The following is a 24,211-nucleotide window of genomic DNA, read 5'->3' as shown; positions in this document are numbered from 1 at the left end:
TAGTCTGTGTTTTTGACTGAAGTATTTTAAAGCAAATTTCATTCATCATGTCATTTCTACCCTTTGTTCTTTAGCATGCATCTCTAAATTTAGGGACATTTTCTCATATAACTGTAGTTCATGTTACATCTTTCAAGACAAACTAAGAAATGTTTCATTTTAAAATTTCACTAATTGTCTTAAAATATCTTAAACTGGTTGTTCTGAGATTCAAACAAGGTTCTTATGACTCTTGGATCTCTATAATCTGTAATGGGATTTTCTCTTATTGTTTTTATATTAGGTTTTGAAGACATCAGGTCAATAATTTTGTAGCTTTCTATTCTAGGCATTTAATATGCACTGGATATTAGTACTAAAGGCTTGATTGAATTCAGGTTCATGTTGGACAAGAATATTATATTTCATTGGTGGTTCTCTGTTCTTCGTAACATATAGTATTAGGAGGACAGTATGTCTGGTTATATATTCATCGGACATACTGACAATACAACTATACAGACTATTTGTGTATTTGTATTCTCCCCACTTTCTGCCTCTTGTTCTTGTCACTTAATGATATATTCTGGAGAGCAATTACATAGAAACCATCCATATTTCCTTGTATGATTACATAGTATCCCACTGTAAGGACATATCATGATTTACTTAAACAGTATCCTCTTAAAAGATGTTGAGGTTATTTCCTGTATTTTGCTATTGCAAATAATGCTGCAATTAACTACCTCATTCCTTAGTAGTTTTTCTGGTGTCTTTTTGAGATATGGTCATGTAATTGAGTTTTGTATTAAAGAATAAACCCACATGCAAGTTTGCTAGATTTTGCCAGATTTACAGAGGGGTGGTAATATTTTGCATTTTGACCAGAAATTCATGAGAGTTTGTGTCACTCTGTAGTCTCACTAGCCAAGTATATTGTCAAATCCTTGCATATCTGCTAATCTAATATGTAAGAAATGCTATTCCGATAAAGTTTGAATTTATTTTTGCTTATTATATGTTAGGTTGAAAACATTGTCATATTGTTTAATAGCCATTTTTATTTTTTCTCCTATGAATTGCCTGTTCATCATGTTTGCACAATTTTTTACTGGTTTCTTGGCTTTCCTCTTCACAATCTCTAGGAACTCATTGTGTATTAGAGACATTAGCCCTTTGTGACATATGTTGCAAATATTTTTACTGCTTGGTATTTGCTTTTTACTTTGCTGGTTTCCTTTCATCATACAAAAGCTATTTTTTAAAATGGATGCAGAATGTATTAATCTTTCCTTTTGCCTCTAAATTTTATATATTCTAGTGAGAAATATATTCACTCCAGATTATAAATATATGCACTCAAATGTTGCTGTAGTTTTTATGGTTTAACCTTTTTTTATATATCTTGGTCCATTTGTAATTTAAGATGTAAGACATGAGGCACTCAGGCAGTTTCATCTCTTTCCAAACAGCTATGCAGTGTTCCACCATCACTCATTTAAAAGCCCATCTTCTTCCTGTTGACTGGAGATACAACTTTTTGTCATATGCGAAATTTTTATAAATAAGTAAGTCCTTCCTTCCTTCTCTCTCTTTCCATTTCTTGCCTTTCTTCTTCCTTCCCTTCCTTCCTTCCCTCCCTCCCTTTTCTTTCTCTCCTTTCCCTTCCCTCCCCTTCCCTCCCTTTTTCTTTCTTTCTCTCTCTCCCTTTCCTTCCTTCCTTCCTTCCAAAACTGAGTACCTCTTTTGATGTTAAGGATGTTTTTATTGTTCTAGCATTGCCTTTTTGCTATCACACTTATATAGTACCTTACTTAGTTGGCTCTATTATTTCTAGCTAAAGCTGACAGGTGTACATTAAAGATTACCAAAGTATCATCCATAGAGCAATTTTTTTAAGCTGTGACAATTTTTAAGCAATCAAAAGATTTTCCAAACAGAAGCCTGTATTGGAAATGTTTATTAACAGTTTTAGAAGGTAATCAATGAGGAGTTATAATTTTTACCTTTTGCTTTTATAATGAATTTTTATAAGATGTTTGTAAGTTGTAATTAATCACATTAAAAATTATATTATTCACTTTTTAAAATTTAACTACATAAAAGCTTTCTTAGAAAAAGGATAACAATCTAATTTCACATATCCCTTCACATGTCAAAAACATTTCTGCCTTTGCATGTGATTGTGTGCAGAGCATGTAATCAGATTTATTCCTTTATACAGAATGTCATACTTTCCTAACAGATTTTTATACAACAAATTTTTGTATGTGGAAAAGCATTGCTTTCTGTTGACTGTCTGGAACCTTCACTGTAAAACAAAATTGTGTCATCTTAATGTAATTAAATTATAATTGAGGGCACAATAACTCTAATTTCACAATCCTTTTATGGCAAATCTAATTAATAGCATTTAAAGGTCCTTAGGCTTGTATTATGTTTTTATTATCACAATATCCCACAGAGCAATAGTAAGCCCCAAAGACTTTGAAATGTGATGGAGATTTTCACTGACCTCAAACTGGCTTAACACTTGTAATTTCATATCCCAGGTAATTGCTTTAATGCTCTCTGCTAGTACTTTTGATACCATTTCCACACTGTGGCCTCTTCCACATATGTTTGTCCAGTGACACTCACTAAATCATACAGTCACAATGCCTTGAGAAAAAGAGAAGACAGTAAAGCTAAGGATTAAAATGAAAGCCAACTTAAGACTGATGAGAGAAGGCACAGCTTTGTGTCCTGGGCATGAAGATTTTGACTGAAGAGTTATTCGGTGGTAGTGGCAGAGGTCTGGAGAAGAAAGCCTTGGTACAACAAAGTCAGAAGGTTTCAAAAGTTACATTTCTTTTCTCCTCTGCCATACCATACAATGGTAGGCCTCATGAGAACAGCTCTGGAAGACCAGCCTTATTTTGCCTGTTAGTTGCAGTCCTGACCAGACATCAGGAGAGATCCAAGAGTAGCTGCATTTAAAATTAAAAGTAGTTTATATGCAGCAACATGGATGGAACTAGAGGTCATTGTTTAGTAAATAAGCCAGGCAAAGGAAGACAAACATTGCACATTCTCACTCGTATGTGGAAACTAAGAAAGTTGAACTCATGAGAGTAGAGAGTAGAATGATAGTTACTTGAGACTGAGAAGTTACCACCACTGGGAAGTTGTGGGGAGAGAATGAAGAGAGACTGGCTAATGGGTACAGATATACAGTTAGATAGAAGAAGTAAGTTCTAGTGTTTGATAGCACAATAAGGTGACTATAGTTAATAATTTATTGCATATTTCAAGATCGCTAGAAAAGAAAATTTGAAACGTTCCCAACACAAACATATGATAAACCTTTGAGATGATGGATATTCTAAATACCTTGATTTGATCATTACACATTGTATGCATGTATCAAAATATCACATGTACCTCATAAAGATGTATAATTATTGGCTGGGTGCAGTGGCTCTCAACTATAATCCCAGCACTTTGGGAGGCCAAGGAAGGTAGATCACCTGAGGTCAGGATTTTGGGATCAGTTGGGACAACATGGTGAAATCCCATCTCTACTAAAAATACAAAATTAGCCAGGCATGGTGGCACATTCCTGTAATCCTGTAATCCCATCCTGTAAATCCCATCGGGAGGCTAAGGCAGGATAATCGCTTGAACTCCTTCACTGATTAGAGAAATGCAAATCAAAACCACAATGAGATACCATCTCACACCAGTCAGAATGACTATTAAAAAGTAAAAAAAAAAAAAAAAAAAAATCGATGTTCGTCAGGTTGTAAAGAAAAGGGAACACTTATACACTGTTGGTGGGAGTGTGAGTTAGTTCAGTCATTGTGGAAAGCAGTATAGTGATTCCTCCAAGAACTAAAAGCAGAACTATCATTCATCCCAGCAATACCATTACTGGGTGGTATATACCCAGAGGAATATAAATCATTCTACTATAAAGTCACATGCATGCAAATGTTCATTGCAGCACTATTCACGATAGCAAAGACATGGAATCAACCTAAATGCCCATCAATGACAGGTTGGATAAAGTAAATGTGGTACATATACACCATGGAATACTATACAGCCATAAAAATGAATGAGATAATGTCTTCTGAGGGAACGTGGATGGAGTTGGAGACTATTATTCTTAGCAAAATAATGCAGGAACAGAAATCAAAATACCATATGTTCTCGCATATAATTGGGAGCTAAGTAATGAGAACTCATGAACACAAAGAAGGGAACAACAGACACTGGGGTCTACTTCAGGGTAGAGGGTGAGAGCAGGGAGAGGAGCAGAAATGATAACTATTGGATACTGAACTAAATACTTGGGTGATGAAATAATCTGTACAATAAACCCAAGTGACATGAGTTTACTTATGTAACAAAGCTTCACATGTCCCCCTGAGCCTTAAATAAAAGTTAAAAAATAATAATAAAAAGTTGTTTTCAGTGACCAACTATATATGAGAAACATAACATGTCCTGTACCCATCATAGAGTCACAATGTACATTTCATTATGAAGACCTATGTTAAAGAAATCAGGGTAGCCAATTAAACCTATGGACTAATTTTAATTATAAAATTTAAAAGATATTTCTTTTTTCTCCTTTATTATACTTTTTATCCTCCTGTGGAGTTAATATTGCACAGAGCATATTCCAAAAAATGCTGGTTGGAAGATTTTCCAAATTTATAATGTACTCATGTTTGCAGCTGCCATCACATCCCTTTGGAGGCGTAGGTGGGTGTAAATCAAATCTATAAACCTTTGCAGTCTTTTGAGTGCCTCGAAAAGTGTTTCTGCAAATATCAACTTAATAAACAAACAGCAACATCTGAGTTTTCATTACGATGAAGTCCATAAAGTAGGTCTGTAGCCACTAACTAAGCTGCACATATGGTTAATTAGAAGTATCATAAAGCTTTATTGAAAAGCATAATATTTACATCAAAGTTAACATTTGAGTTATGCTGGATTTGGGCTACTGTGAAGGCTAAGATTTAATGGTAAGAATTAGCATGTAGTGGGGATTATTACAAGATTTTCACTAAAATTATTAATATCCAGAAAATCCTTGCAACAACCAGAAAAGGGAATAAGATGATGGCATTACTCTAACTTTTAAAAATTGATATGCTATTTTTTGACACTGGGAACCCTATGCATTACTTACATTTGTGCATGTATATGCATGTGTATACGTGTGTGTGAGTGTGTGTGAAGTCACTCAGTACTTCAAGTCCCAGTGTCTTCATTGGGCATGCTCCTAACTTGTCATAACTGTTGTGGATAATAAACGCTGGTTGGAAGATTTAACTACTGAGTACTTTGAGGTTATTTTCTAAAATGTAAAGTTGAAATTACGATGGCTATTGTTATTTGCTCCTTGGGAAGTACATATAATCTCATTTAAATATGTGATTGCCTTTTGCTGCCTTTTTGGACACTATTAACAATTGTTAAAGATACTTGAGTCAGTTTTTGTCTTTCAAAAAATCTGTTACTATCTTGGGAATAAAGTTTGTCTTTTTTTTGAAAGACAAAAAAACTTGTCAGTTTTGTCTTCCAATAAAATTTGTTAACTATCTTTGGAATAAAGTTTGTCTTGTTTTGTTTTGTTTTGCTTTAAAATTTTCTCCCCCAGTGCAGCATTGAGTACAAAGAAGGAATTTCATAAGTTCTTTGACTTCTTGAAGGTCCCGGGGCCCATGGGTCTCTCCTAAACATAATAGAATTTGCAGAAATATACAGGATAGCTAGAAGATTGAACATTTTACTTTTCATTCAGTCAATAGATACTCTAAGATTTTTATTGAAATGTAACATAGATAGGTACATGAATACAACAATAAAACTTGCCTAATTTTCTTTTTTTAATTTTATTTTTTATTATTATACTTTAAGTTCTAGGGTACATGTGCACAATGTGCAGGTTTGTTACATATGTATACTTGTGCCATGTTGCTGTGCTGCACCCATCAACTCGTCATTTACATCAGGTATAACTCCCAATGCAATCCCTCCCCCCTCCCCCCTTCCCATGATAGGCCCCGGTGTGTGATGTTCCCCTTCCTGAGTCCAAGTGATCTCATTGTTCAGTTCCCACCTATGAGTGAGAACATGCGGTGTTTGGTTTTCTGTTCTTGTGATAGTTTGCTGAGAATGATGGTTTCCAGCTGCATCCATGTCCCTACAAAGGACACAAACTCATCCTTTTTTATGGCTGCATAGTATTCCATGGTGTATATGGGCCACATTTTCTTAATCCAGTCTGTCACTGATGGACATTTGGGTTGATTCCAAGTCTTTGCTATTGTGAATAGTGCCGCAATAAACATACGTGTGCATGTGTCTTTATAGCAGCATGATTTATAATCCTTTGGATATATACCCAGTAATGGGATGGCTGGGTCATATGGTACATCTAGTTCTAGATCCTTGAGGAATCGCCATACTGTTTTCCATAATGGTTGAACTAGTTTACAATCCCACCAACAGTGTAAAAGTGTTCCTATTTCTCCACATCCTCTCCAGCACCTGTTGTTTCCTGACTTTTTAATGATCGCCATTCTAACTGGTGTGAGATGGTATCTCATTGTGGTTTTGATTTGCGTTTCTCTGATGGCCAGTGATGATGAGCATTTTTTCATGTGTCTGAAAACTTGCCTAATTTTCACAAAGTGAACATACTAGGTGACCAAGACCCCAAAACCTGAATATTATCAGCACAAGTCCCTCCACGTCACTATCAGTCACTATCTCCACCAAGTAAACCATTATCGTGACTTCCAACAGCATATAGTTGCATGACAGAATTATATAGTATATTCTCTTCTGGGGGGATTTGACTTCTTCAACTAAATACTGATTTTTTTTTTTTTGAGGTGTGTCTACAGTATGTGTACCGATGGCTTATTTTCAATGCTGTGTAACACCATTCCATTGTAATTTGTTTATCCATTCTTCTATACATGAACATTTGGATTGTTTACACTTTTTTGGCTTTTACAAACAGTCCTGCTATAAACATTCTTGTGCATTTTGGGGGGCATTCACTTTGAAGTAGAACTACTGGGTCTTAGGGTATGAAAAAGATTGGGTAAAGTAGATACTATCAAATTATTTTCTGGAGTGATTTTATCAATTTAATCACCAGCTTTGTAGGATAATTCAAACTGCCTCACCTGGTCACCAACACTTGATAATGTCACTTGGACAATTTTTAGCCAGTATGTTTTGTCAGTTCAATTATTGTAATTTTTGAAATGTAATTCTCAATCAATTTTAATGAAGTACAATTTAGATACAATAAAATGCACACATTTAAAGCGATGTTGATAACAAATTTAAACATCTGTGTGATTATCATATCAATACAAACAGGGAACATATCTATCACTCTCGAAAATTCCTTTGTGCCCTTTTTCAGTCAATGCCCTCAACACCCACTGCAGGAAACCATGACCTGATTTAGGTCAATGTAGAATAGTGTTGCTTAATGTTAGACTTTACATAAATTTAATCATACAGTATGTACTCTTTCGTATCTACTTCTTTTATTAGAATTAAAGTTTTTAGTTAATCTATGTTTTTACGCATATCAGTAATTCATTTCTTCATATAGCTGAGTAGTATTCCATTATATAGAAACATACCACAAGTTGTTTATCATTCACTCACCTATTGATGAACTTTAAAGTTGTTTCCATTTTTTGTGTGTTAAGAATAATGCTGTTATGAACATTCACATGCAAGTCTTTTTGTGGTTATCTTCATTAAGCATATCATATGACAAGGGTATATTTAATTTTACAAGAAAATTCTAGCCTCTTTTCCAAAGTGATTTTAACATTTTAGACACTCAACAGCAATATATGAGTCATAAGTACTCCACACTCCTGCCAACATTTGGTATTGACAATTTTTTAATATTAGTCATTCCAATTGTGCAAATTTGTGTTTTGTTGTGGTTTTAATTTGCATTTCTTCATAAGTAATTATGCTGAACATTTTCAAAGTTATTTTAAACTCTAAAAATCTACTGGTGATTTTTAAAATCTTCTCTTGTGAGACGTTCTTTTCAATTTTTGGCCCTCTTTTTGTTGGGTTGTTTACCTTCATATTGTTGAGTTTTAAGAACTCTTCATATTGTCTGCATAGAAGTCCTTGTTAGATACACGCACATGTAGAGTAAATATATTTTCCCAGGTGGTAAACAGCCTTTGGGTTTTCTTTAGTGACTTTTGAAGAAACAGAGGATTTTAATTTTGAGGAAGTTCAATTTATGTTTTCTTTTTTGCTTAGTGCTTTGCTTTTCTTACCCACCCCCCAAAAATCTTTGCATACTCCAATGTATGAAGATTTTCCCCTGCATTTTCTTCTGGAATGTTACGGTTTTACCTGTTATTTTTAGGTAATAGAAATAATCTATTCACCAATGACCTATTTCAAATTAATATTTACGTAGAATGTGAGATGGGGTACGTGTTTTATTTTTTTCATATGGCTATACAGACATTCCAGCATCATTTATGGAAAAGACTCATTTTATCTCTAACTTATTGGTGCTTGGTTAAAATTTAATGAACCATACATGGTTTTACTTCTGGACTCTGTTTTGCTCCACTGACACTGTGTCTTTCTGCCAATAACATATATCAAGATTACTTTAACTTTAGCTTTATAGAGATCTTCAAATTAGAAAATGTGATTGCTTTAACTTTATTCTCTTTCAAAACATTGTTGACTCTTCTATGTCTATGCTTTTACAAATTCTACAAATATGTCAGCTTACATTTTGATTGGGACTGTGTTAAATCTACATAGACTTTTTGTGGGAGAATGAATTAGTTAACAATGTTGAATCTTCTAATAAACTCGAACAAAGTAAATCTCGGCATTTATTTATGTCTCACATACGTTCTCTGAGAAATGTTTTCAGTTTTCAGTATAAAAACTCTGCATATTTTTGTTAAATTTGTTCCAAAATATTTTGGACTTTGATGCCACTAGACATGACATATCTTTTTGAGTTTCAATTTTATTTCATAATTTTGTCCCCATTATTTCTTGCTAGTGAATGTAAATACTATTTATTGTACATTAGTGTTTATTCTGTGATTTTTACTAAATTTACTTATTAATTCTAGTAGGGTTTTTTGGTAATTTTAAAGGATTTTCTCTGAACATTATATCATCTCTGAATAGAGACGGCTTTATTTCTTCTTTTCAAAGTTTCTAACTTTTATTATTTTTTTCTTTGTTTTACTACACTTTCTAGGACCTTTAGTACAATTTAGAAGAGAAGTGGCAAGGATGAACATCCTTTTTTTTTTTCCCTCAAATGTAAGATAACCAAAACAGCATGGTACTGGTACAAAACAGACACATAAACCAATGGAACAGAATAGAGAACCCAGAAATAAGAACTGATACCTACAACTATCTGATCTTCTACAAACGTGACAAAAACAAGCAATTGGGAAAGGATTTGCCATTCAATAAATGGTGCTGGAATAACTGGCTACCCCTATACAGAAGATTGTACATGTACAAAATTTAACTTATACCATGTACAAAAATTAACTCAAGGTGAATAAAGACTTAAATTTAAAACCCCAAACCATAAAAACCCTGGAAGACAACCTAGGAGATACCATTCAGAATATAGGCACAGGCAAAGATTTCATCATGAAGATGCCAAAAGTAATTGCAACAAAAGCAAAAATTGACAAATTGGATCTAATTAAACTAAAGAGCTTCTGCGCAGCAAAAGAAACTATCAACAGAGTAAACAGACAACCTACAGAATGGGAAAAAATTTTCCAAACTATGCATCCAATGAAGGTCTAATATCCAGCATCTATAAGGAACTTAAACATATTTATAAGAAACAAAAACAACCCATTAAAAAGTGGGCAAACGACATGAATGGACACTTTTCAAAAGAAGACACAGGTGCAGCCAACAATCATATGAAAAAAGCTCAGCGTCACTTATTATTAGAGAAATACAAATCAAAACCACAATGAGATACCATCTCACAGCAGTCAGAATGGCTATTACTAAAAAGTTTAAAAAATAACAGATGCAGGTAAGGTTGTGGACAAAAAGGAATGCTATACTGTTAGTGGGAGTTTAAATTAGTTCAGCCATTGTGGAAAGTGCTATGGCAATTCCTCCAAGAACTAAAGACAGAAATACCATTTGACACAGAAATCCCACTACTGGGTATATATCCAAAGAAATATAAGTCCTCTATTATAAAGACACATGCATGTGTATGTTCATTGTGGCACTATTCACAATAGCGAAGACATAGAATCAACCTAAATGCCCATCAACGATAGACTGGATAAAGAAAATGTGGTACATATACAGCATTTAATACTATGCAGCCATAAACAAGAACAAAATTATGTCCTTTTCCAGAACATGGATGGAGCTGGATGCCTAGCAAACTAACACAGGAACAGAAAACTAAATATCACATGGTCTCACTTATGAGTGGAAGCTACATGAAGAAAACACATGGACATAGAGGGGAACAACACCCAGTGGGGCCTATTGAAGGGTAGAGGGCAGGAGGAAGGAGAGAATCAGGAAAAATAACTAATGGGTACTAGGCTTAATACCTGAGTGATGAAATACTCTGTACAACAAACCCCCATGACACATATTTACTTATGTAACAAACCTGCACATGTACCCCTGAACTTAAAATAGAAGTTAAAAATAATCAGTCTTTTATTCTTAAGTATGTTAACTGTAGAATATTTTATAGAGTCACTTTATCAGGTTGAGGAAGTTTCATTTCATAACTTTTTGAGAATTTTTATCAAATAGGATATCAAATTGTATCACCCTTTTCCTGCAAGATTGAAATGATTATATGATTAGTTTGCTGAATTTTGAGTTAGGCTGATTTATTTTCAGAGCTTGAACTAAGCTTGCATTTTTTAGATGAATCCCTTTTGGTCATGATTTCTTAACTGTTTATATATTGCTTGATTTTATTTTCTAAAATTTTAAATGATTTTTGTACCTTCATGCAGAATATTGGCCTGTAATTTTATTGTCTTGTGAAATTTTTGTCAAGATTTTATTTCATGGTTACACTTCCTCACAAAATTAGTTTGGAAGTAATCTTTTCTTCTCTGTTTTTAAATATATTTTGAGTAAAATTAGTCTTCTTCCCTAAGTGTTGGTTAACACAGTAGTAAGAATATCTGGGGCTAAATTGTTTTATTGGGAAATATTTTGATTATGAATTCAAATTTATATTTTTTTGCTCAGTTTGGATTAGTTGTATTTTTCAAGGAATGTGACCATTTCATCTCAGTTATCATTTTTATTCACATGAAATTGTTTATAATGTTTTCTATTAACATTTTAATACCTGTGAAATTTGTAGTTATGTTACCTCTTATTTCTGACATTGAAATATTATTTCCCCCCTCTTTTTTGCTTGATTAATCTTGCTAGAAGTGTATGAATTTTTAAACTTTTCAAAGAACATCTCTTAGCTTTAATTTCTCTATTATCTATTTTATTAACATCTGTTTCTATTTTATTATTTCACTGCTTCAAATGGATACTCAGGTCATTTGTTTTAACCTCTAATACATTGCTATGGTTTGAATGTTTTTGTTCTCTCCAAAACTCATGTTGAAACTTACTGCCTGATGCAATGAATGAATTAATGCCATTATAAAGAGCTTGATGCCAGGAGTTTGCTTATTCTTCATTTGCCATTCCACCTCCCACCATGTGATGACATGGTAAGAAGGCCCTTGCCAGATGCTGGCACATTGATACCAAACATCCCAACCTCCAGAACTGTGAACCAATATATTTCTAGTCATTATAAATTACCTGGTCTGCAGTTTTTTTATAGCAGCACAGAACAAACTAAGAAATACAGATCCTCCCTGACTTAATGTTGAGGTTATGTTCTGATAAACTCATTGTAACTTGAAAATATTTTAAGTTGATAATGCATTTAATAGATCTAAACAACAGAACATCATAGTTTAGCTTAGCCTATCTTAAATGTGCTCAGAACACTTATATTAGCCTACAGTTGGGCAAAATCATCTAACATCAAGCCTATTTTATAATAAATCTTAAATAGTTTTTAAATATTTCATGTGATTTATTGAATACTGTACTGAAAGTGAAAAACAGAATGGTTGTATAGGCGCTCACCATTAATTTAGAGTTCAAAGTCCACTGGACTTAAAGAAAGTTTGAGACATTAAACTAAAATGTATTGCTGGATGATAAGGATGCTACAACGACTGGGTTATCAATTTCTTTCTCTTCTGATAAAACTTCAGAACAGTTGGTAGAAGGCACTGAGACAGTGACATATTGATTTAGCAGGCATAGTGTTCTTCAGAAAGACATCGAGTATTGGTTATTTATCCTCATGATTGCTTAGCTGACTGGAAACTATTCACTGCCCAGCATCAGGAGATAGTATTATACCACATATTACTAGCCTAGGAAAAGATCAAAATTCAAAATTTCAAGTACAGTTTCTACTGAATGTATAACACATTTGCACCATCATAAAGTAAAAAATTGTAAGTTGAATCTTAAGTTGGGGACTCTGTACATTAATTCAAAGCGATAAATTTCCCCTTAAGCACTGCTTTGGCTATATTCCACAAATATTCATATAATTATTACTCAGTTCAAAATATTATAAGTCCCCTTATGATTCTTCTTTGACCCATGGATTATGCAGGAGTGTATTAATTTTATTCCCAATACTTGGGTCTTTTCTGTATATAGTTAACTCTTGAACAGTCTGGGTCTGAACTTTGTGGGTCCACTTATACATGGATTTTCTTCCACCTCTGCCATCCCAGAGACACAGGACTAACCTCTCCTCTTCTTCCTCCTCCTTAGCCTACTCAGCATGAAAATGAAAAAGATGAAGATCTCAATAATAATCCACTTCCACTTAATGAATAGTAAATATTTTTCCTTCCTTGTAATTTTCTTAATAACATTTTCTTTTCTCTAGCTTATTATAAGAATATAGTATATGTTTTTATGCTTTCCATTGGCACGTTATATATTTTTCCAATCGCTTGGTTTCAGCTTGCTTTTGTATTTATGTTTAAAGTGCATCTTTTGCAGGAGAGATATAACTGGGCGCTTCTTTTTTAAAAAATGCTTTCTGACACTATCTTTTATGTGTAGTGTTTAAGTTATTTATATTTAATGTATTTTTATGAGGTTAGGATTCAGTTCCACATCTTACTATTCATTTTCCATTGTCCTTTATGGGTTTTCTTTGTTCTTCTATTTTTCCTTCATTCTTTTGAATAAAATAATTTTTAAAGTTTATTGCATTTTCTCTATTGACTTCCCTTCCTTTTTATTTTCTTAGTGGTTGCTCTTGGGCTAAGCTATACATCCTTATTTTATCAATGCACATCTTGGTAAATATTTCAGCACTTCACACTTTTACCACTCTATACTTCATATCTGACATTTCATACTCTACCTTTTGTATTTCTCACTTAATATTTCACAAATATAACACTGAAATAGTGTAATTTTATTCACCCTCCCCTTTGCGCTATTTGTCATGTCTTTTGTTTCTACTTACCACATGAACTCTGTTATATTATTATTTTTTGAACCATTAGCTGTTTTTTAAGTAAATTACAAAAAGAAAAAAATCAGATTTTAAAATTTCCACAGTTATTTAGCTTTTTTTTTTTTTTGGTATGGATCACTCTTTCCTGTTAGATATGAGTGAGTTTCCATCCGGTATCATGTTCATTCACTCTAAAAAGTATCCTTTGTGTTTCTTATATTGCATGTCTGCTAAAGATAAATGATCTCATCTTTTTATTTTAAATGTCTTTACATCTTTTATGTTTTTGAAGAATTTTCATTCTAGTCTCTATTGCTTATGGCAAGGGAGCAATGATACCTTATTTATATTATAATTGCCCTCTATATAATGTGCCTTTCCTTCTTCTGGTTACTTTCCATGTTTTCTCTTTAATTCCTATTTCCAGCAGGCTGAATATGATGTGCTTAGGTATGATACACTTTGATCTCTTGCTTAGGGTATACTGAATTTCTTGGAACTGTAAGTAGAATTTTCTTTCACCAAATTTGACAATTTTGTTTTCATTTTTTAACTTTTATTTAATTTATGAGTACATGTGCAGATTTGTTCCATAGCTAAATGTGTCATGGGGTTTTTTGTACAGATTATTTCAGCATGCAAGTATTAAACCTAGTACCCATTAGTTATTTTTCCTAATCCTCTCCTTCCTCCCAGCCTCCACTCTTCGAGAGGCCCTAGTGTGTGTTGTTTCCTTCTAAGTGTCTATGTGTTCTCATCATTTAGCTCCAACTTGTAAGTGAGAACATGCAATATTTGGTTTAGTTTGCTAAGGATAATGGCCTCCAGATCCAACCATGTCTCTGCAAAGACATGATCTTATTATTTCTAATGGCTGTAAGTTTCATTCATTATTTCTTCAAATTTTTTTGGTCAGTCCTTCCTTCCTTTCCAATATTTCTGACTCAAATGTTACATATTTTACATCATTTGCTACTTCTCCCATATTTATGAATCTTCAATTATTTAAAAAATTTTTGTCAAAAAGAAATTATCTTCAGATTAGAGAAGATCTACCTGCCCTTAAGTTCACTAACATTTACCATCTATACTTTGTTGTTAAGATCATACTGTAAACATTTTTATTCATTTATTATACTTTTCAGTTCTAGCACTTTCATTTTTCTTATTTTACAGTTAACATTTCTCTTTCAAAATTTCCTCTCTGTTGACTGATTATGACCATTTTTTTCCATGTTTGGCTTGTGTTTTGTTGTTGTTGTTGTTGTTGTTGCTCTGTCATTGTGGAGAAATTGTTCCCAGGAAGATAATTTTATCTATGAATAATGATATATTAGTCAATTTCCACGCTGCTGATAAAGACACACCTGAAACTGGGTAATTTATAAAGAAAAAGAGGGTTAATGGGCTCACAGTTCCACGTGGCTGGGGAGGCCTCACAGTCATGACAGAAGGCAACAGGCATGTCTTACATGGCGGCAGACAAGAAAATGAGAGCCCAGCAAAAGGGGAAACACCTCATAAAACCATCAGATCTCATGAGGCTTAATCATCACCACGAGAACAGTATGGGGGAAACCACGCCCATGATTCGATTATCTCCCACCAGGTCCCTCCCACAACACATGGGAATTTTGCTGCTTAGCTAAAACTTCCACTAAAATGTGAAGAGAAGTGATAATGCCAGGCATTCTTGTCTTGTTTCTGGTCTTAGGGGAAGGTTTTAATATTGCACAGTGAAGTATAATGTTTGCTCTAAGTTTTTTTTTTTTTTTTTTAAATCAGATTAAAGATGCTTCTTTTTGTTTCAAGTTTGCCAAGGAGTTTCTATCTTGAATGGATAGTAAATTTCATTAAATCATATTTTCTGCATCTTTTCTCTCATTTCATTATGTGGCAAATTACACTAATGGAATTGTGATGTTAAATCAACCTTATTTATTAGAATGACTACCTTTGACATGAGATATTTTGTTTAGATTTTTTTGCAGCCCTGAAATGTCCTATAATTTTGAGTAACATCAAGTAACTCAAAGTAATATCTCATCAGATTTTAATGTTGAGGTTATGCTGGTGATAAAGATAATCTCTGTGTCTTTTTCTATTATTTTTTCCATCTTTGCTTTTGACCTTGTTTTTGTTTTTGCATACCTGGTAAATTCTGATTGAATATAAGACATTTTGCATGAAAAATTATTGAGGATCTTGATGATTAGAGAGAGAAAGTGAGGTCAGATTACTGCAATCAAACCAGGGGCTATGTTGGAACCAGGCTAGATTATATTTTTTGTAAAAACTGTGTCTGTCCTTGCTTCACTTTATCCCCTTGTGTATTACATAATACTCTGGATTTCAACTGAGTTTCTGGGTTGTTTACTAGGGTCTCTTCTACTTGGAAGATTCTAATCAATATTTTTTTTTGCAGCATGGTGAGACTACAGAAATCTCATTCTGCTTTTCAAAAGCTTTCTGCTTACCTTCTCAGCAATTTTCCCTGTGTGATTTACATATTTGGAAAATGTATTTTCAGGAAAACCACCAAGTATGAAGCTCAGTTCTCCACATCTTCCTTCCCTCTGGACCTAGTCCCTTAAGTCCTAACTATATTGGCAGTCCTAGACTTTAGACTCTAATTTTTGTCTCCCTAGCCCTGTGAAGTTGCCAGAGGTGTGGCTGGCTGCTCAGATTCTTATCTGTGGGCCCATTCCCACGTCTTTAGCCTTTCCATCTTTGTCAAGTATCAATAGGTAACACTTATGAGAAAGGTGGCCTGCACAATGTGAGTTTCCCAGTCTTTGATTCCTTTAAATCTATAATCTTGGCTCTCCGATGCTTGGTTGCCTTAGCGTTTCTCTGATGCCTTCAAACAGAAGACATATATATATGTGTGTATATACAAACACACACACATATATATATATAAAATCTAAGAAGGGGAAAATCCTCTGCCGAATGGTAATTCACTAGATTTGAAATTGAAAGATGTTCAATCCAGGAATTTAATATTTTGTCAATAAGTCCAAAGAATTGACAGCTATAAATTTATTGCTATGAATGAGATTCAAAAGTGCCTTTGAGGGAACTCCCTCATATGATACGTTCTGTCTTATAGGACATAAAATATCTGTGGAGAAAAGAAAGTTTTGGGACCCCAAAGAGCATAATTTTGCATGAATAGAATTACAGTATTTATCAGAACTTGGAAGTATTTACATGCATTTTTGTTCTCAATTGTGCAAATACTTCCCACCCCCCCCCCAGCTAAATAGCAACACGAATATTTCAATATTCCTTCCTACATTGGGGATGAGATAGTTTATTAATAGTACTTTAATTATTACCATTAAATGAATGCATTATCTTCTCTTCCATTCCCTCTCTCATGTTTTCTCTGTAGAGATTGATTCTTAAATAGGAAACATAATCTCTGCATATTCATAATGATACATAAGTGAGTTACAAATGAGAATGAAATGTAAATGAAGATAATGAAACCTTTATGACCAAGAAATGGCATAGTATTTATGTAGTAGTTCTTGCCAAGTAAGCAAAGTAGGGTGTTCTTTTAAGCAATATATCCCAGGAATCACACATTATATCAACAAGAGGCTACCTTATTTTTGTATTAACTCATTACATAAAAGAGTATAAAACTTTTTGATATATATGGAAATATTTAAAATCCTAGCTTTAAATTATGGAAACAGTTCCTAGGTATATTAAGAAATTGTTTATTATGGTAGCTAATAATGGAGTATAAGTTATAATGCTATCCATACCAGAAGACAAACTACATAAAAAGAAGTGGCATTGTAAGAGTATATCAAGAATCACTTTAAAATTGGATCCACAGGAATGCAGAATTTTTTGTATCTTTGTAGTATGCATTATTTTTATTCATTATAATGATTTACCACTACAAGGGTAGGGAAAAATAATTTATTTCAACATTCTTACTCATTAAAGTGTTGGGAATAAAAGAATCCAATAAACATCAGCTTTTTAAAAGTAGTCATAAGAGGTTATTTTTGTGCTATAGCATCTTTATATTCACAAATTCATTTAACTGAAAATTAGAATAATTAACAAACAGCTGACCAAAATTTTGATTTTTTTCATATTTATAATGTAAACATTTTCTAGTCTTAGAAAATGATATTTATTAGACATTAAAGGCTCCTAAACAATGTTAAAACAATGTTTTAAAATTTCCAAGCATAGCTCACATCCTTTTGTAAATATTTTTATTCTTCCTTGTACTCAAGAATACATAAATCTCTAAAGATAGCATTTTCCTAACTTTTGAGTATGCTGCCACCATAACTTGGGTCTATACAGCTTCAAATATTGTGACTGATTCTGGTTGAAGCAGTTTTCCTAAAGAAGCACTCTATTTTATGGTTTTCAAAATAGTTATCCTACATATAATTGACATTCCCAAGCATTTTATTGCTTTTGTCTTGGGTGACTACCCCTAAAACATTTCACCAACAAAAATTTTTTTCAAAAAATAAGAAAAAGAAAATCATGATACCCTTGTCTAACTGGGAATTCATAATAAATTTTTATCAGAAATTTTTCACATTAAAATTTCACATGAGCAATTTCTAAGGGGTATTTGGGAGGAGAGGGCACATCCAATATTCCCAGAAAATAATGCAATCTGCAAAAATAGAGTAAGTTGTTTTTGATTGGCACCCAAGATGCCCGAATAGGAACAGCTCCAGCCTCCAGCTCCCAACATGAGTGACACAGAAGACGGGTGATTTCTGCATTTCCAACTGAGCCCCCGCTGCTGATAGCCAGGCAAACAGGGTCTGGAGTGGACCTCAAGCAAACTCCAACAGACCTGCAGCTGAGGGTCCTGACTGTTAGAAGGAAAACTAACAAACAGAAAGGACACCCATACCAAAACCCCATCAGTACATCACCATAATCAAAGACCAAAGGCAGATAAAACCATAAAGATGGGGGAAAAGCAGTGTAGAAAAGCTGGAAATTCAAAAAGTCAGAGCACATCTCCCTCTCCAAAGGAATGCAGCTCATCACCAGCAACGGAACAAAGCTGGACGGAGAATGACTTTGACGAGTTGAGAGAAGACAGCTTCAGTGGATCAAACTTCTCAGAGCTAAAGGAGGAACTACGTAACCAGTGCAAAGAAACTAAAACCCTTGAAAAAAAGAATGGATGAATGGATAACTAGAATAATCAATGCAGAGAAGACCTTAAAAGAACCGATAGAGATGAAAACCATAACATGAGAACTACGTGACAAATGCACAAGCTTCAGTAACCGACTCGATCAACTGGAAGAGGGTATTAGCGATTGAAGATAAAAGGAATGATGAAGCGAGAAGAGAAGTGTGAAGAAAAAAAGAGTAGAAAGAAATGAACAAAGCCTCCAATAAGTATGGGATTATGTGAAAAGACCAAACGTCTGATTGGTGTGCCTGAAAGTGATGGGGAAAATAGAACCAACTTGGAAAACACCCTGCAGGATATCATCCAGGAGAATTTCCCCCCAACCTAGTAAGGCAGGCCAGCATTCAAGTTCAGGAAATACAGAGAATGCCACAAAGATACTCCTCGAGAAGAGCAACTCCAAGACATAATTGTCAGATTCACCAAAGTTGAAATGAAGGAAAAAATGTTAAGGGCAGCCAGAGAGAAAGGTCGGGTTACACACAAAGGGAAGCCCATCAGACCAACAGCAGATCTCTCGGCAGAAACTCTCCAAGCCAGAAGAGAGTGGGGGCCAATATTCAACATTCTTGAAGAAAAGAATTTTCAACCCAGAATTTCATATCCAGCCAAACTAAGTTTCAAAAGTGAAGGAGAAATAAAATCCTTTACAGATAAGCAAATGCTTAGAGATTTTGTCACCACCAGGCCTGCCCTACAAGAGCTCCTGAAGGAAGCACTAAACGTGGAAAGGAACAACAGGTAACACCCATTGCAAAAACATGTCAAAATGTAAAGTTCATTGATGCTAGGAAGAAACTGCATCAACTAGCAAGCAAAATAACCAGCTAATATCATAATGACAGGATCAAGTTCACACATAACAATATTAACCTTAAATGTAAATGGACTAAATGGTCCAATTAAAAGACACAGACTGGCAAATTGAATAAAGACTCAAGACCCATCAATTTGCTGTATTCAGGAGATTCATCTCACATGTGGAGACACACATAGGCTCAAAATAAAGGGATGGAGGAAGATTTACCAAGCAAATGGAAAACAAAAAAAAGCAGGGGTTGCAATACTAGTCTCTGATAAAACAGACTTTAAACCATCAAAGATCAAAAGAGAAAAGAAGGCCATTACCTAACGGTAAAGGGATCAATTCATCAGGAAGAGCTAACTATCCTAAATATATATGCACCCAATACAGAAGCACCCAGATTCATAAAGCAAGTCCTTAGAGACTTACAAAGAGACTTAGACTCCCATACAATAATAATGGGACACTTTAACACACCACTGTCAACATTAGACAGATCAACGAGACAGAAAGTTAACAAGGATATCCAGGAATTGAACTCAACTCTGCACTAAGCAGACCTAATAGACATCTACAGAACGCTCCACCCCAAATCAACAGAATATACATTCTTCTCAGCACCACATCACACTTATTCCAAAATTGTCCACATAGTTGGAAGTAAAGCACTCCTCAGCAAATGTAAAAGAACAGAAATGATAACAAACTGTCTCTCAGACCACGGTGTAATTAAACTAGAACTCAGGACTAAGAAACTCAATCAAAACCGCTCAACTACATGGAAACTGAACAACCTGCTCCTGAATGACTACTGGGTACATAACAAAATGAAGGCAGAAATAAAGATGTTCTTTGAAATCAATGAGAACAAAGATACAACATACCAGAATCTCTGGGACACATTTAAAGCAGTGTGTAGAGGGAAATTTATATCACTAAATGCCCACAAGAGAAAGCAGGAAAGATCTAAAATTGACAACCTAACATCACAATTAAAAGAACTAGAGAAGCAAGAGCAAACACATTCAAAAGCTAGCAGAAGGCAAGAAATAACTAAGATCAGAGCAGAACTGAAGGAGATAGAGACACAAAATACCCTCCAAAAAATCAATGAATCCAGGAGCTGGTTTTTTGAAAAGATCAACAAAATTGATAGACTGCTAGCAAGACTAATAAAGAAGAAAAGAGAGAAGAATCAAATAGATGCAATAAAAAATGATAAAGGGGACATCACCACCGACCCCACAGAAATACAAACTACCATCAAAGAATACTATAAACACCTCTACGCAAATAAACTAGAAAACCTAGAAGAAATGGATAATTTCCTGGACACATACACTCTCCCAAGACTAAACCAGGAAGAAGTTGAATCCCTGAATAGACCAATAGCAGGCTCTGAAATTGAGGCAATAATTAATAGCCTACCAACCAAAAAAAGTCCAGAACCAGACGGATTCACAGCCGAATTCTACCAGAGGTTCAAGGAGGAGTTGGTACCATTCCTTCTGAAACTATTCCAATCAATAGAAAAAGAGGGAATCCTCCCTAACTCATTTTATGAGGCCAACATATTCCTGATACCAAAGCCTGACAGAGATACAACCAAAAAGGAGAATTTTAAACCAATATTCCTCCTGATGAACATCGATGCAAAAATCCTCAATAAAATACTGGCAAACCGAATCCAGCAACACATCAAAAAGCTTATCCACCATGATCAAGTGGGCTTCATCCCTGGGATGCAAGGCTGGTTCAACATACACAAATCAATAAATGTAATCCATTATATAAACAGAACCAAAGACAAAAACCACATGATTATCTCAATACATGCAGAAAAGGCCTTTGAGAAAATTCAACAGCCCTTCATGTTAAAAACTCTCATTAATTCGGTATTGATGGAACGTATCTCAAAATAATAAGAGCTATTTATGACAAACGCACAGCCAATATCATACTGAATGGGCAAAAACTGGAAGCATTGCCTTTGTAAACTGGCACAAGACAGGGATGCCCTCTCTCATCACTCCTATTCAACATAGTGTTGGAAGTTCTGGCTAGGGCAATCAGGCAAGAGAAAGAAATCAAGGGTATTCAGTTAGGAAAAGAAGAAGTCAAATTGTCCCTGTTTGCAGATGACATGATTGTATATTTAGAAAACCCCATTGTCTCAGCCCAAAATCTCCTTAAGCTGATAAGCAAATTCAGCAAAATCTCAGGATACAAAATCAATGTGAAAAAATCACAAGCATTCTTATACACCAGTAACAGACAAACAGAGAGCCAAATCAGGAATGAACTCCCATTCACAATAGCTTCAAAGAGAATAAAATACCTAGGAATCCAACTTACAAGGGATGTGAAGGACCTCTTCAAGGAGAACTACAAACCATGGCTCAGTGAAATAAAAGAGGACACAAACAAATGGAAGAACATATCATGCTCATGGATAGGAAGAATCAATATTGTGAAAATAGCCATAATGCCCAAGGTAATTTATAGATTCAATGCCATCCCCATTAAGCTACCAATGACTTTCTTCACAGAATTAGAAAAACTGCTTTAAAGTTCATATGGAACCAAAAAAGACCCCGCATTGACAAGACAATCCTAAGCCAAAAGAACAAAGCTGGAGGCATCAAGCTACCTGACTTCTAACTATACTACAAGGCTATAGTAACCAAAACAGCATGGTACTGGTACCAAAACAGAGACACAGACCAATGGAACAGAACAGAGTCCTCAGAAATAATACCACACATCTACAGCCATCTGATCTTTGACAAACCTGACAAAGCAAGAAATGGGGAAAGGATTCCCTATTTAATAAATGGTGCTGGGAAAATTGGCTAGCCATAAGTAGAAAGCTGAAACTGGATCCTATCCTTACTCCTTATAAGAAAATTAATTCAAGATGGATTAGAGTCTTAACTGTTAGACCTAAAACCATAAAAACCCTAGAAGGAAACCTAGATAATACCATTTAGGACACAGGCATGGGCAAGGACTTCATGTCTAAAACACCAAAAGCAATGGCAACAAAAGCCAAAATTGACAAATGGGATCTAATTAAACTAAAGAGCTTCTGCACAGCAAAAGAAACTACCATCAGAGTGAACAGGTAACCTACAGAATGGGAGAACATTTTTGCAATCTACTCATCTGACAAAGGGCTAATATCCAGAACCTACAAAGAACTCAAACAAATTTACAAGAAAAAAAAACAACCCCATCAAAAAGTGGGCCAAGGATATGAACAAACACTTCTCAAAAGAAGACATTTATACAGCCAACAGACACATGAAAAAATGCTCATCATCACTGGCCATCAGAGAAATGCAAATCAAAACCACAATGAGATACCATCTCACACCAGTTAGAATGGCAATCATTAAAAAGTCAGGAAACAACAGGTGCTGGAGAGGATGTGGAGAAATAGGAACACTTTTACACTATTGGTGGGATTGTAAACTAGTTCAACCATTGTGGAAAACAGTATGGTGATTCCTCAAGGATCTAGAACTAGAAATACCATTTGACCCAGCCATCCCATTACTGGGGATATACCTAAAGGATTATAAATCATGCTGCTATAAAGACACATGCACACGTATGTTCACTGCGGCACTATTCACAATAGCAAAGACTTGGAATCAACCCAAATGTCCATCAGTGACAGACTGGATTAAGAAAATGTGGCACATATACACCATGGAATACTATACAGCCATAAAAAAGGATGAGTTTGTGTTCTTTGTAGGGACATGGATGCAGCTGGAAACCATCATTCTCAGCAAACTATCACAAGAACAGAAAACCAAACACCACATGTTCTCACTCATAGGTGGGAACTGAACATTGAGATCACTTGGACACAGGAAGGGGAGTATCATACACCGGGTCCTATTGTGGGGAGGGGTTAGCGGGGAGGGATAGCATTAGGAGATATATCTAATGTAAATGATGAGTTAATGGGTGCAGCACACCAACATGGCACAAGTATACATATGTAACAAACCTGCACATTGTGCACATGTACCCTAGAACTTAAAGTATAATAATAAAAAAATATAGAATAAGTTAACTTGGCATGAAAGAATAAATGAAAGCAAATTCTTGGTAGCTGATTTTGAGGAATTGAGAGAAGTATTTTATAATTATGATTCTGGTTTATTTGAAAGTCAACTTTTTTAGTGGAAGAAATAATGGATGTTGTATTTACAAAGGGCTTTGCTGTACACCTTTATTAGCATAAGTCTTGTATCCAAATTGAAAGGATACTCCTAAGAATGTCAAATCACTAAGTTTAAATAAATTTCAGTGATTTTTTTCTGCACAGCTGAAAACTGTAGTAGTTTTATGTCAGAACAGAAATTAAATTCAGGAGCAGAGAGTGAGATCAATTACACATGATTCTAAAAATATTTAAGGGTATAAAAACAAACTGGAATTTCTAGTTTAAAAAGATAGAAGAACATTTTTCCTCCCTTTGCTTCCTCAACTCTTACCACAACAAAAAACAACTAAATAAAGGAGAAAATATTCCATCACAAGGGAAAGAAATTTTTAAGCAAAAAATTAAGATCACTTGCCA

General features: G+C 34.5%; 1 long non-coding RNA gene across 1 annotated transcript in view; it reads right to left on the bottom strand.

The window, feature by feature from the left end:
- LOC105463157 (uncharacterized) overlaps positions 1-24,211 on the bottom strand; it is an 833,151-nt gene that overhangs the window by 50,074 nt on the left and 758,866 nt on the right. The window lies entirely within an intron of this gene.

This window comes from Macaca nemestrina, chromosome 6, assembly GCF_043159975.1.
Source record: "Macaca nemestrina isolate mMacNem1 chromosome 6, mMacNem.hap1, whole genome shotgun sequence".
NCBI lineage: Eukaryota > Metazoa > Chordata > Mammalia > Primates > Cercopithecidae > Macaca > Macaca nemestrina.
This window is presented reverse-complemented; position numbering and strand designations above follow the sequence as displayed.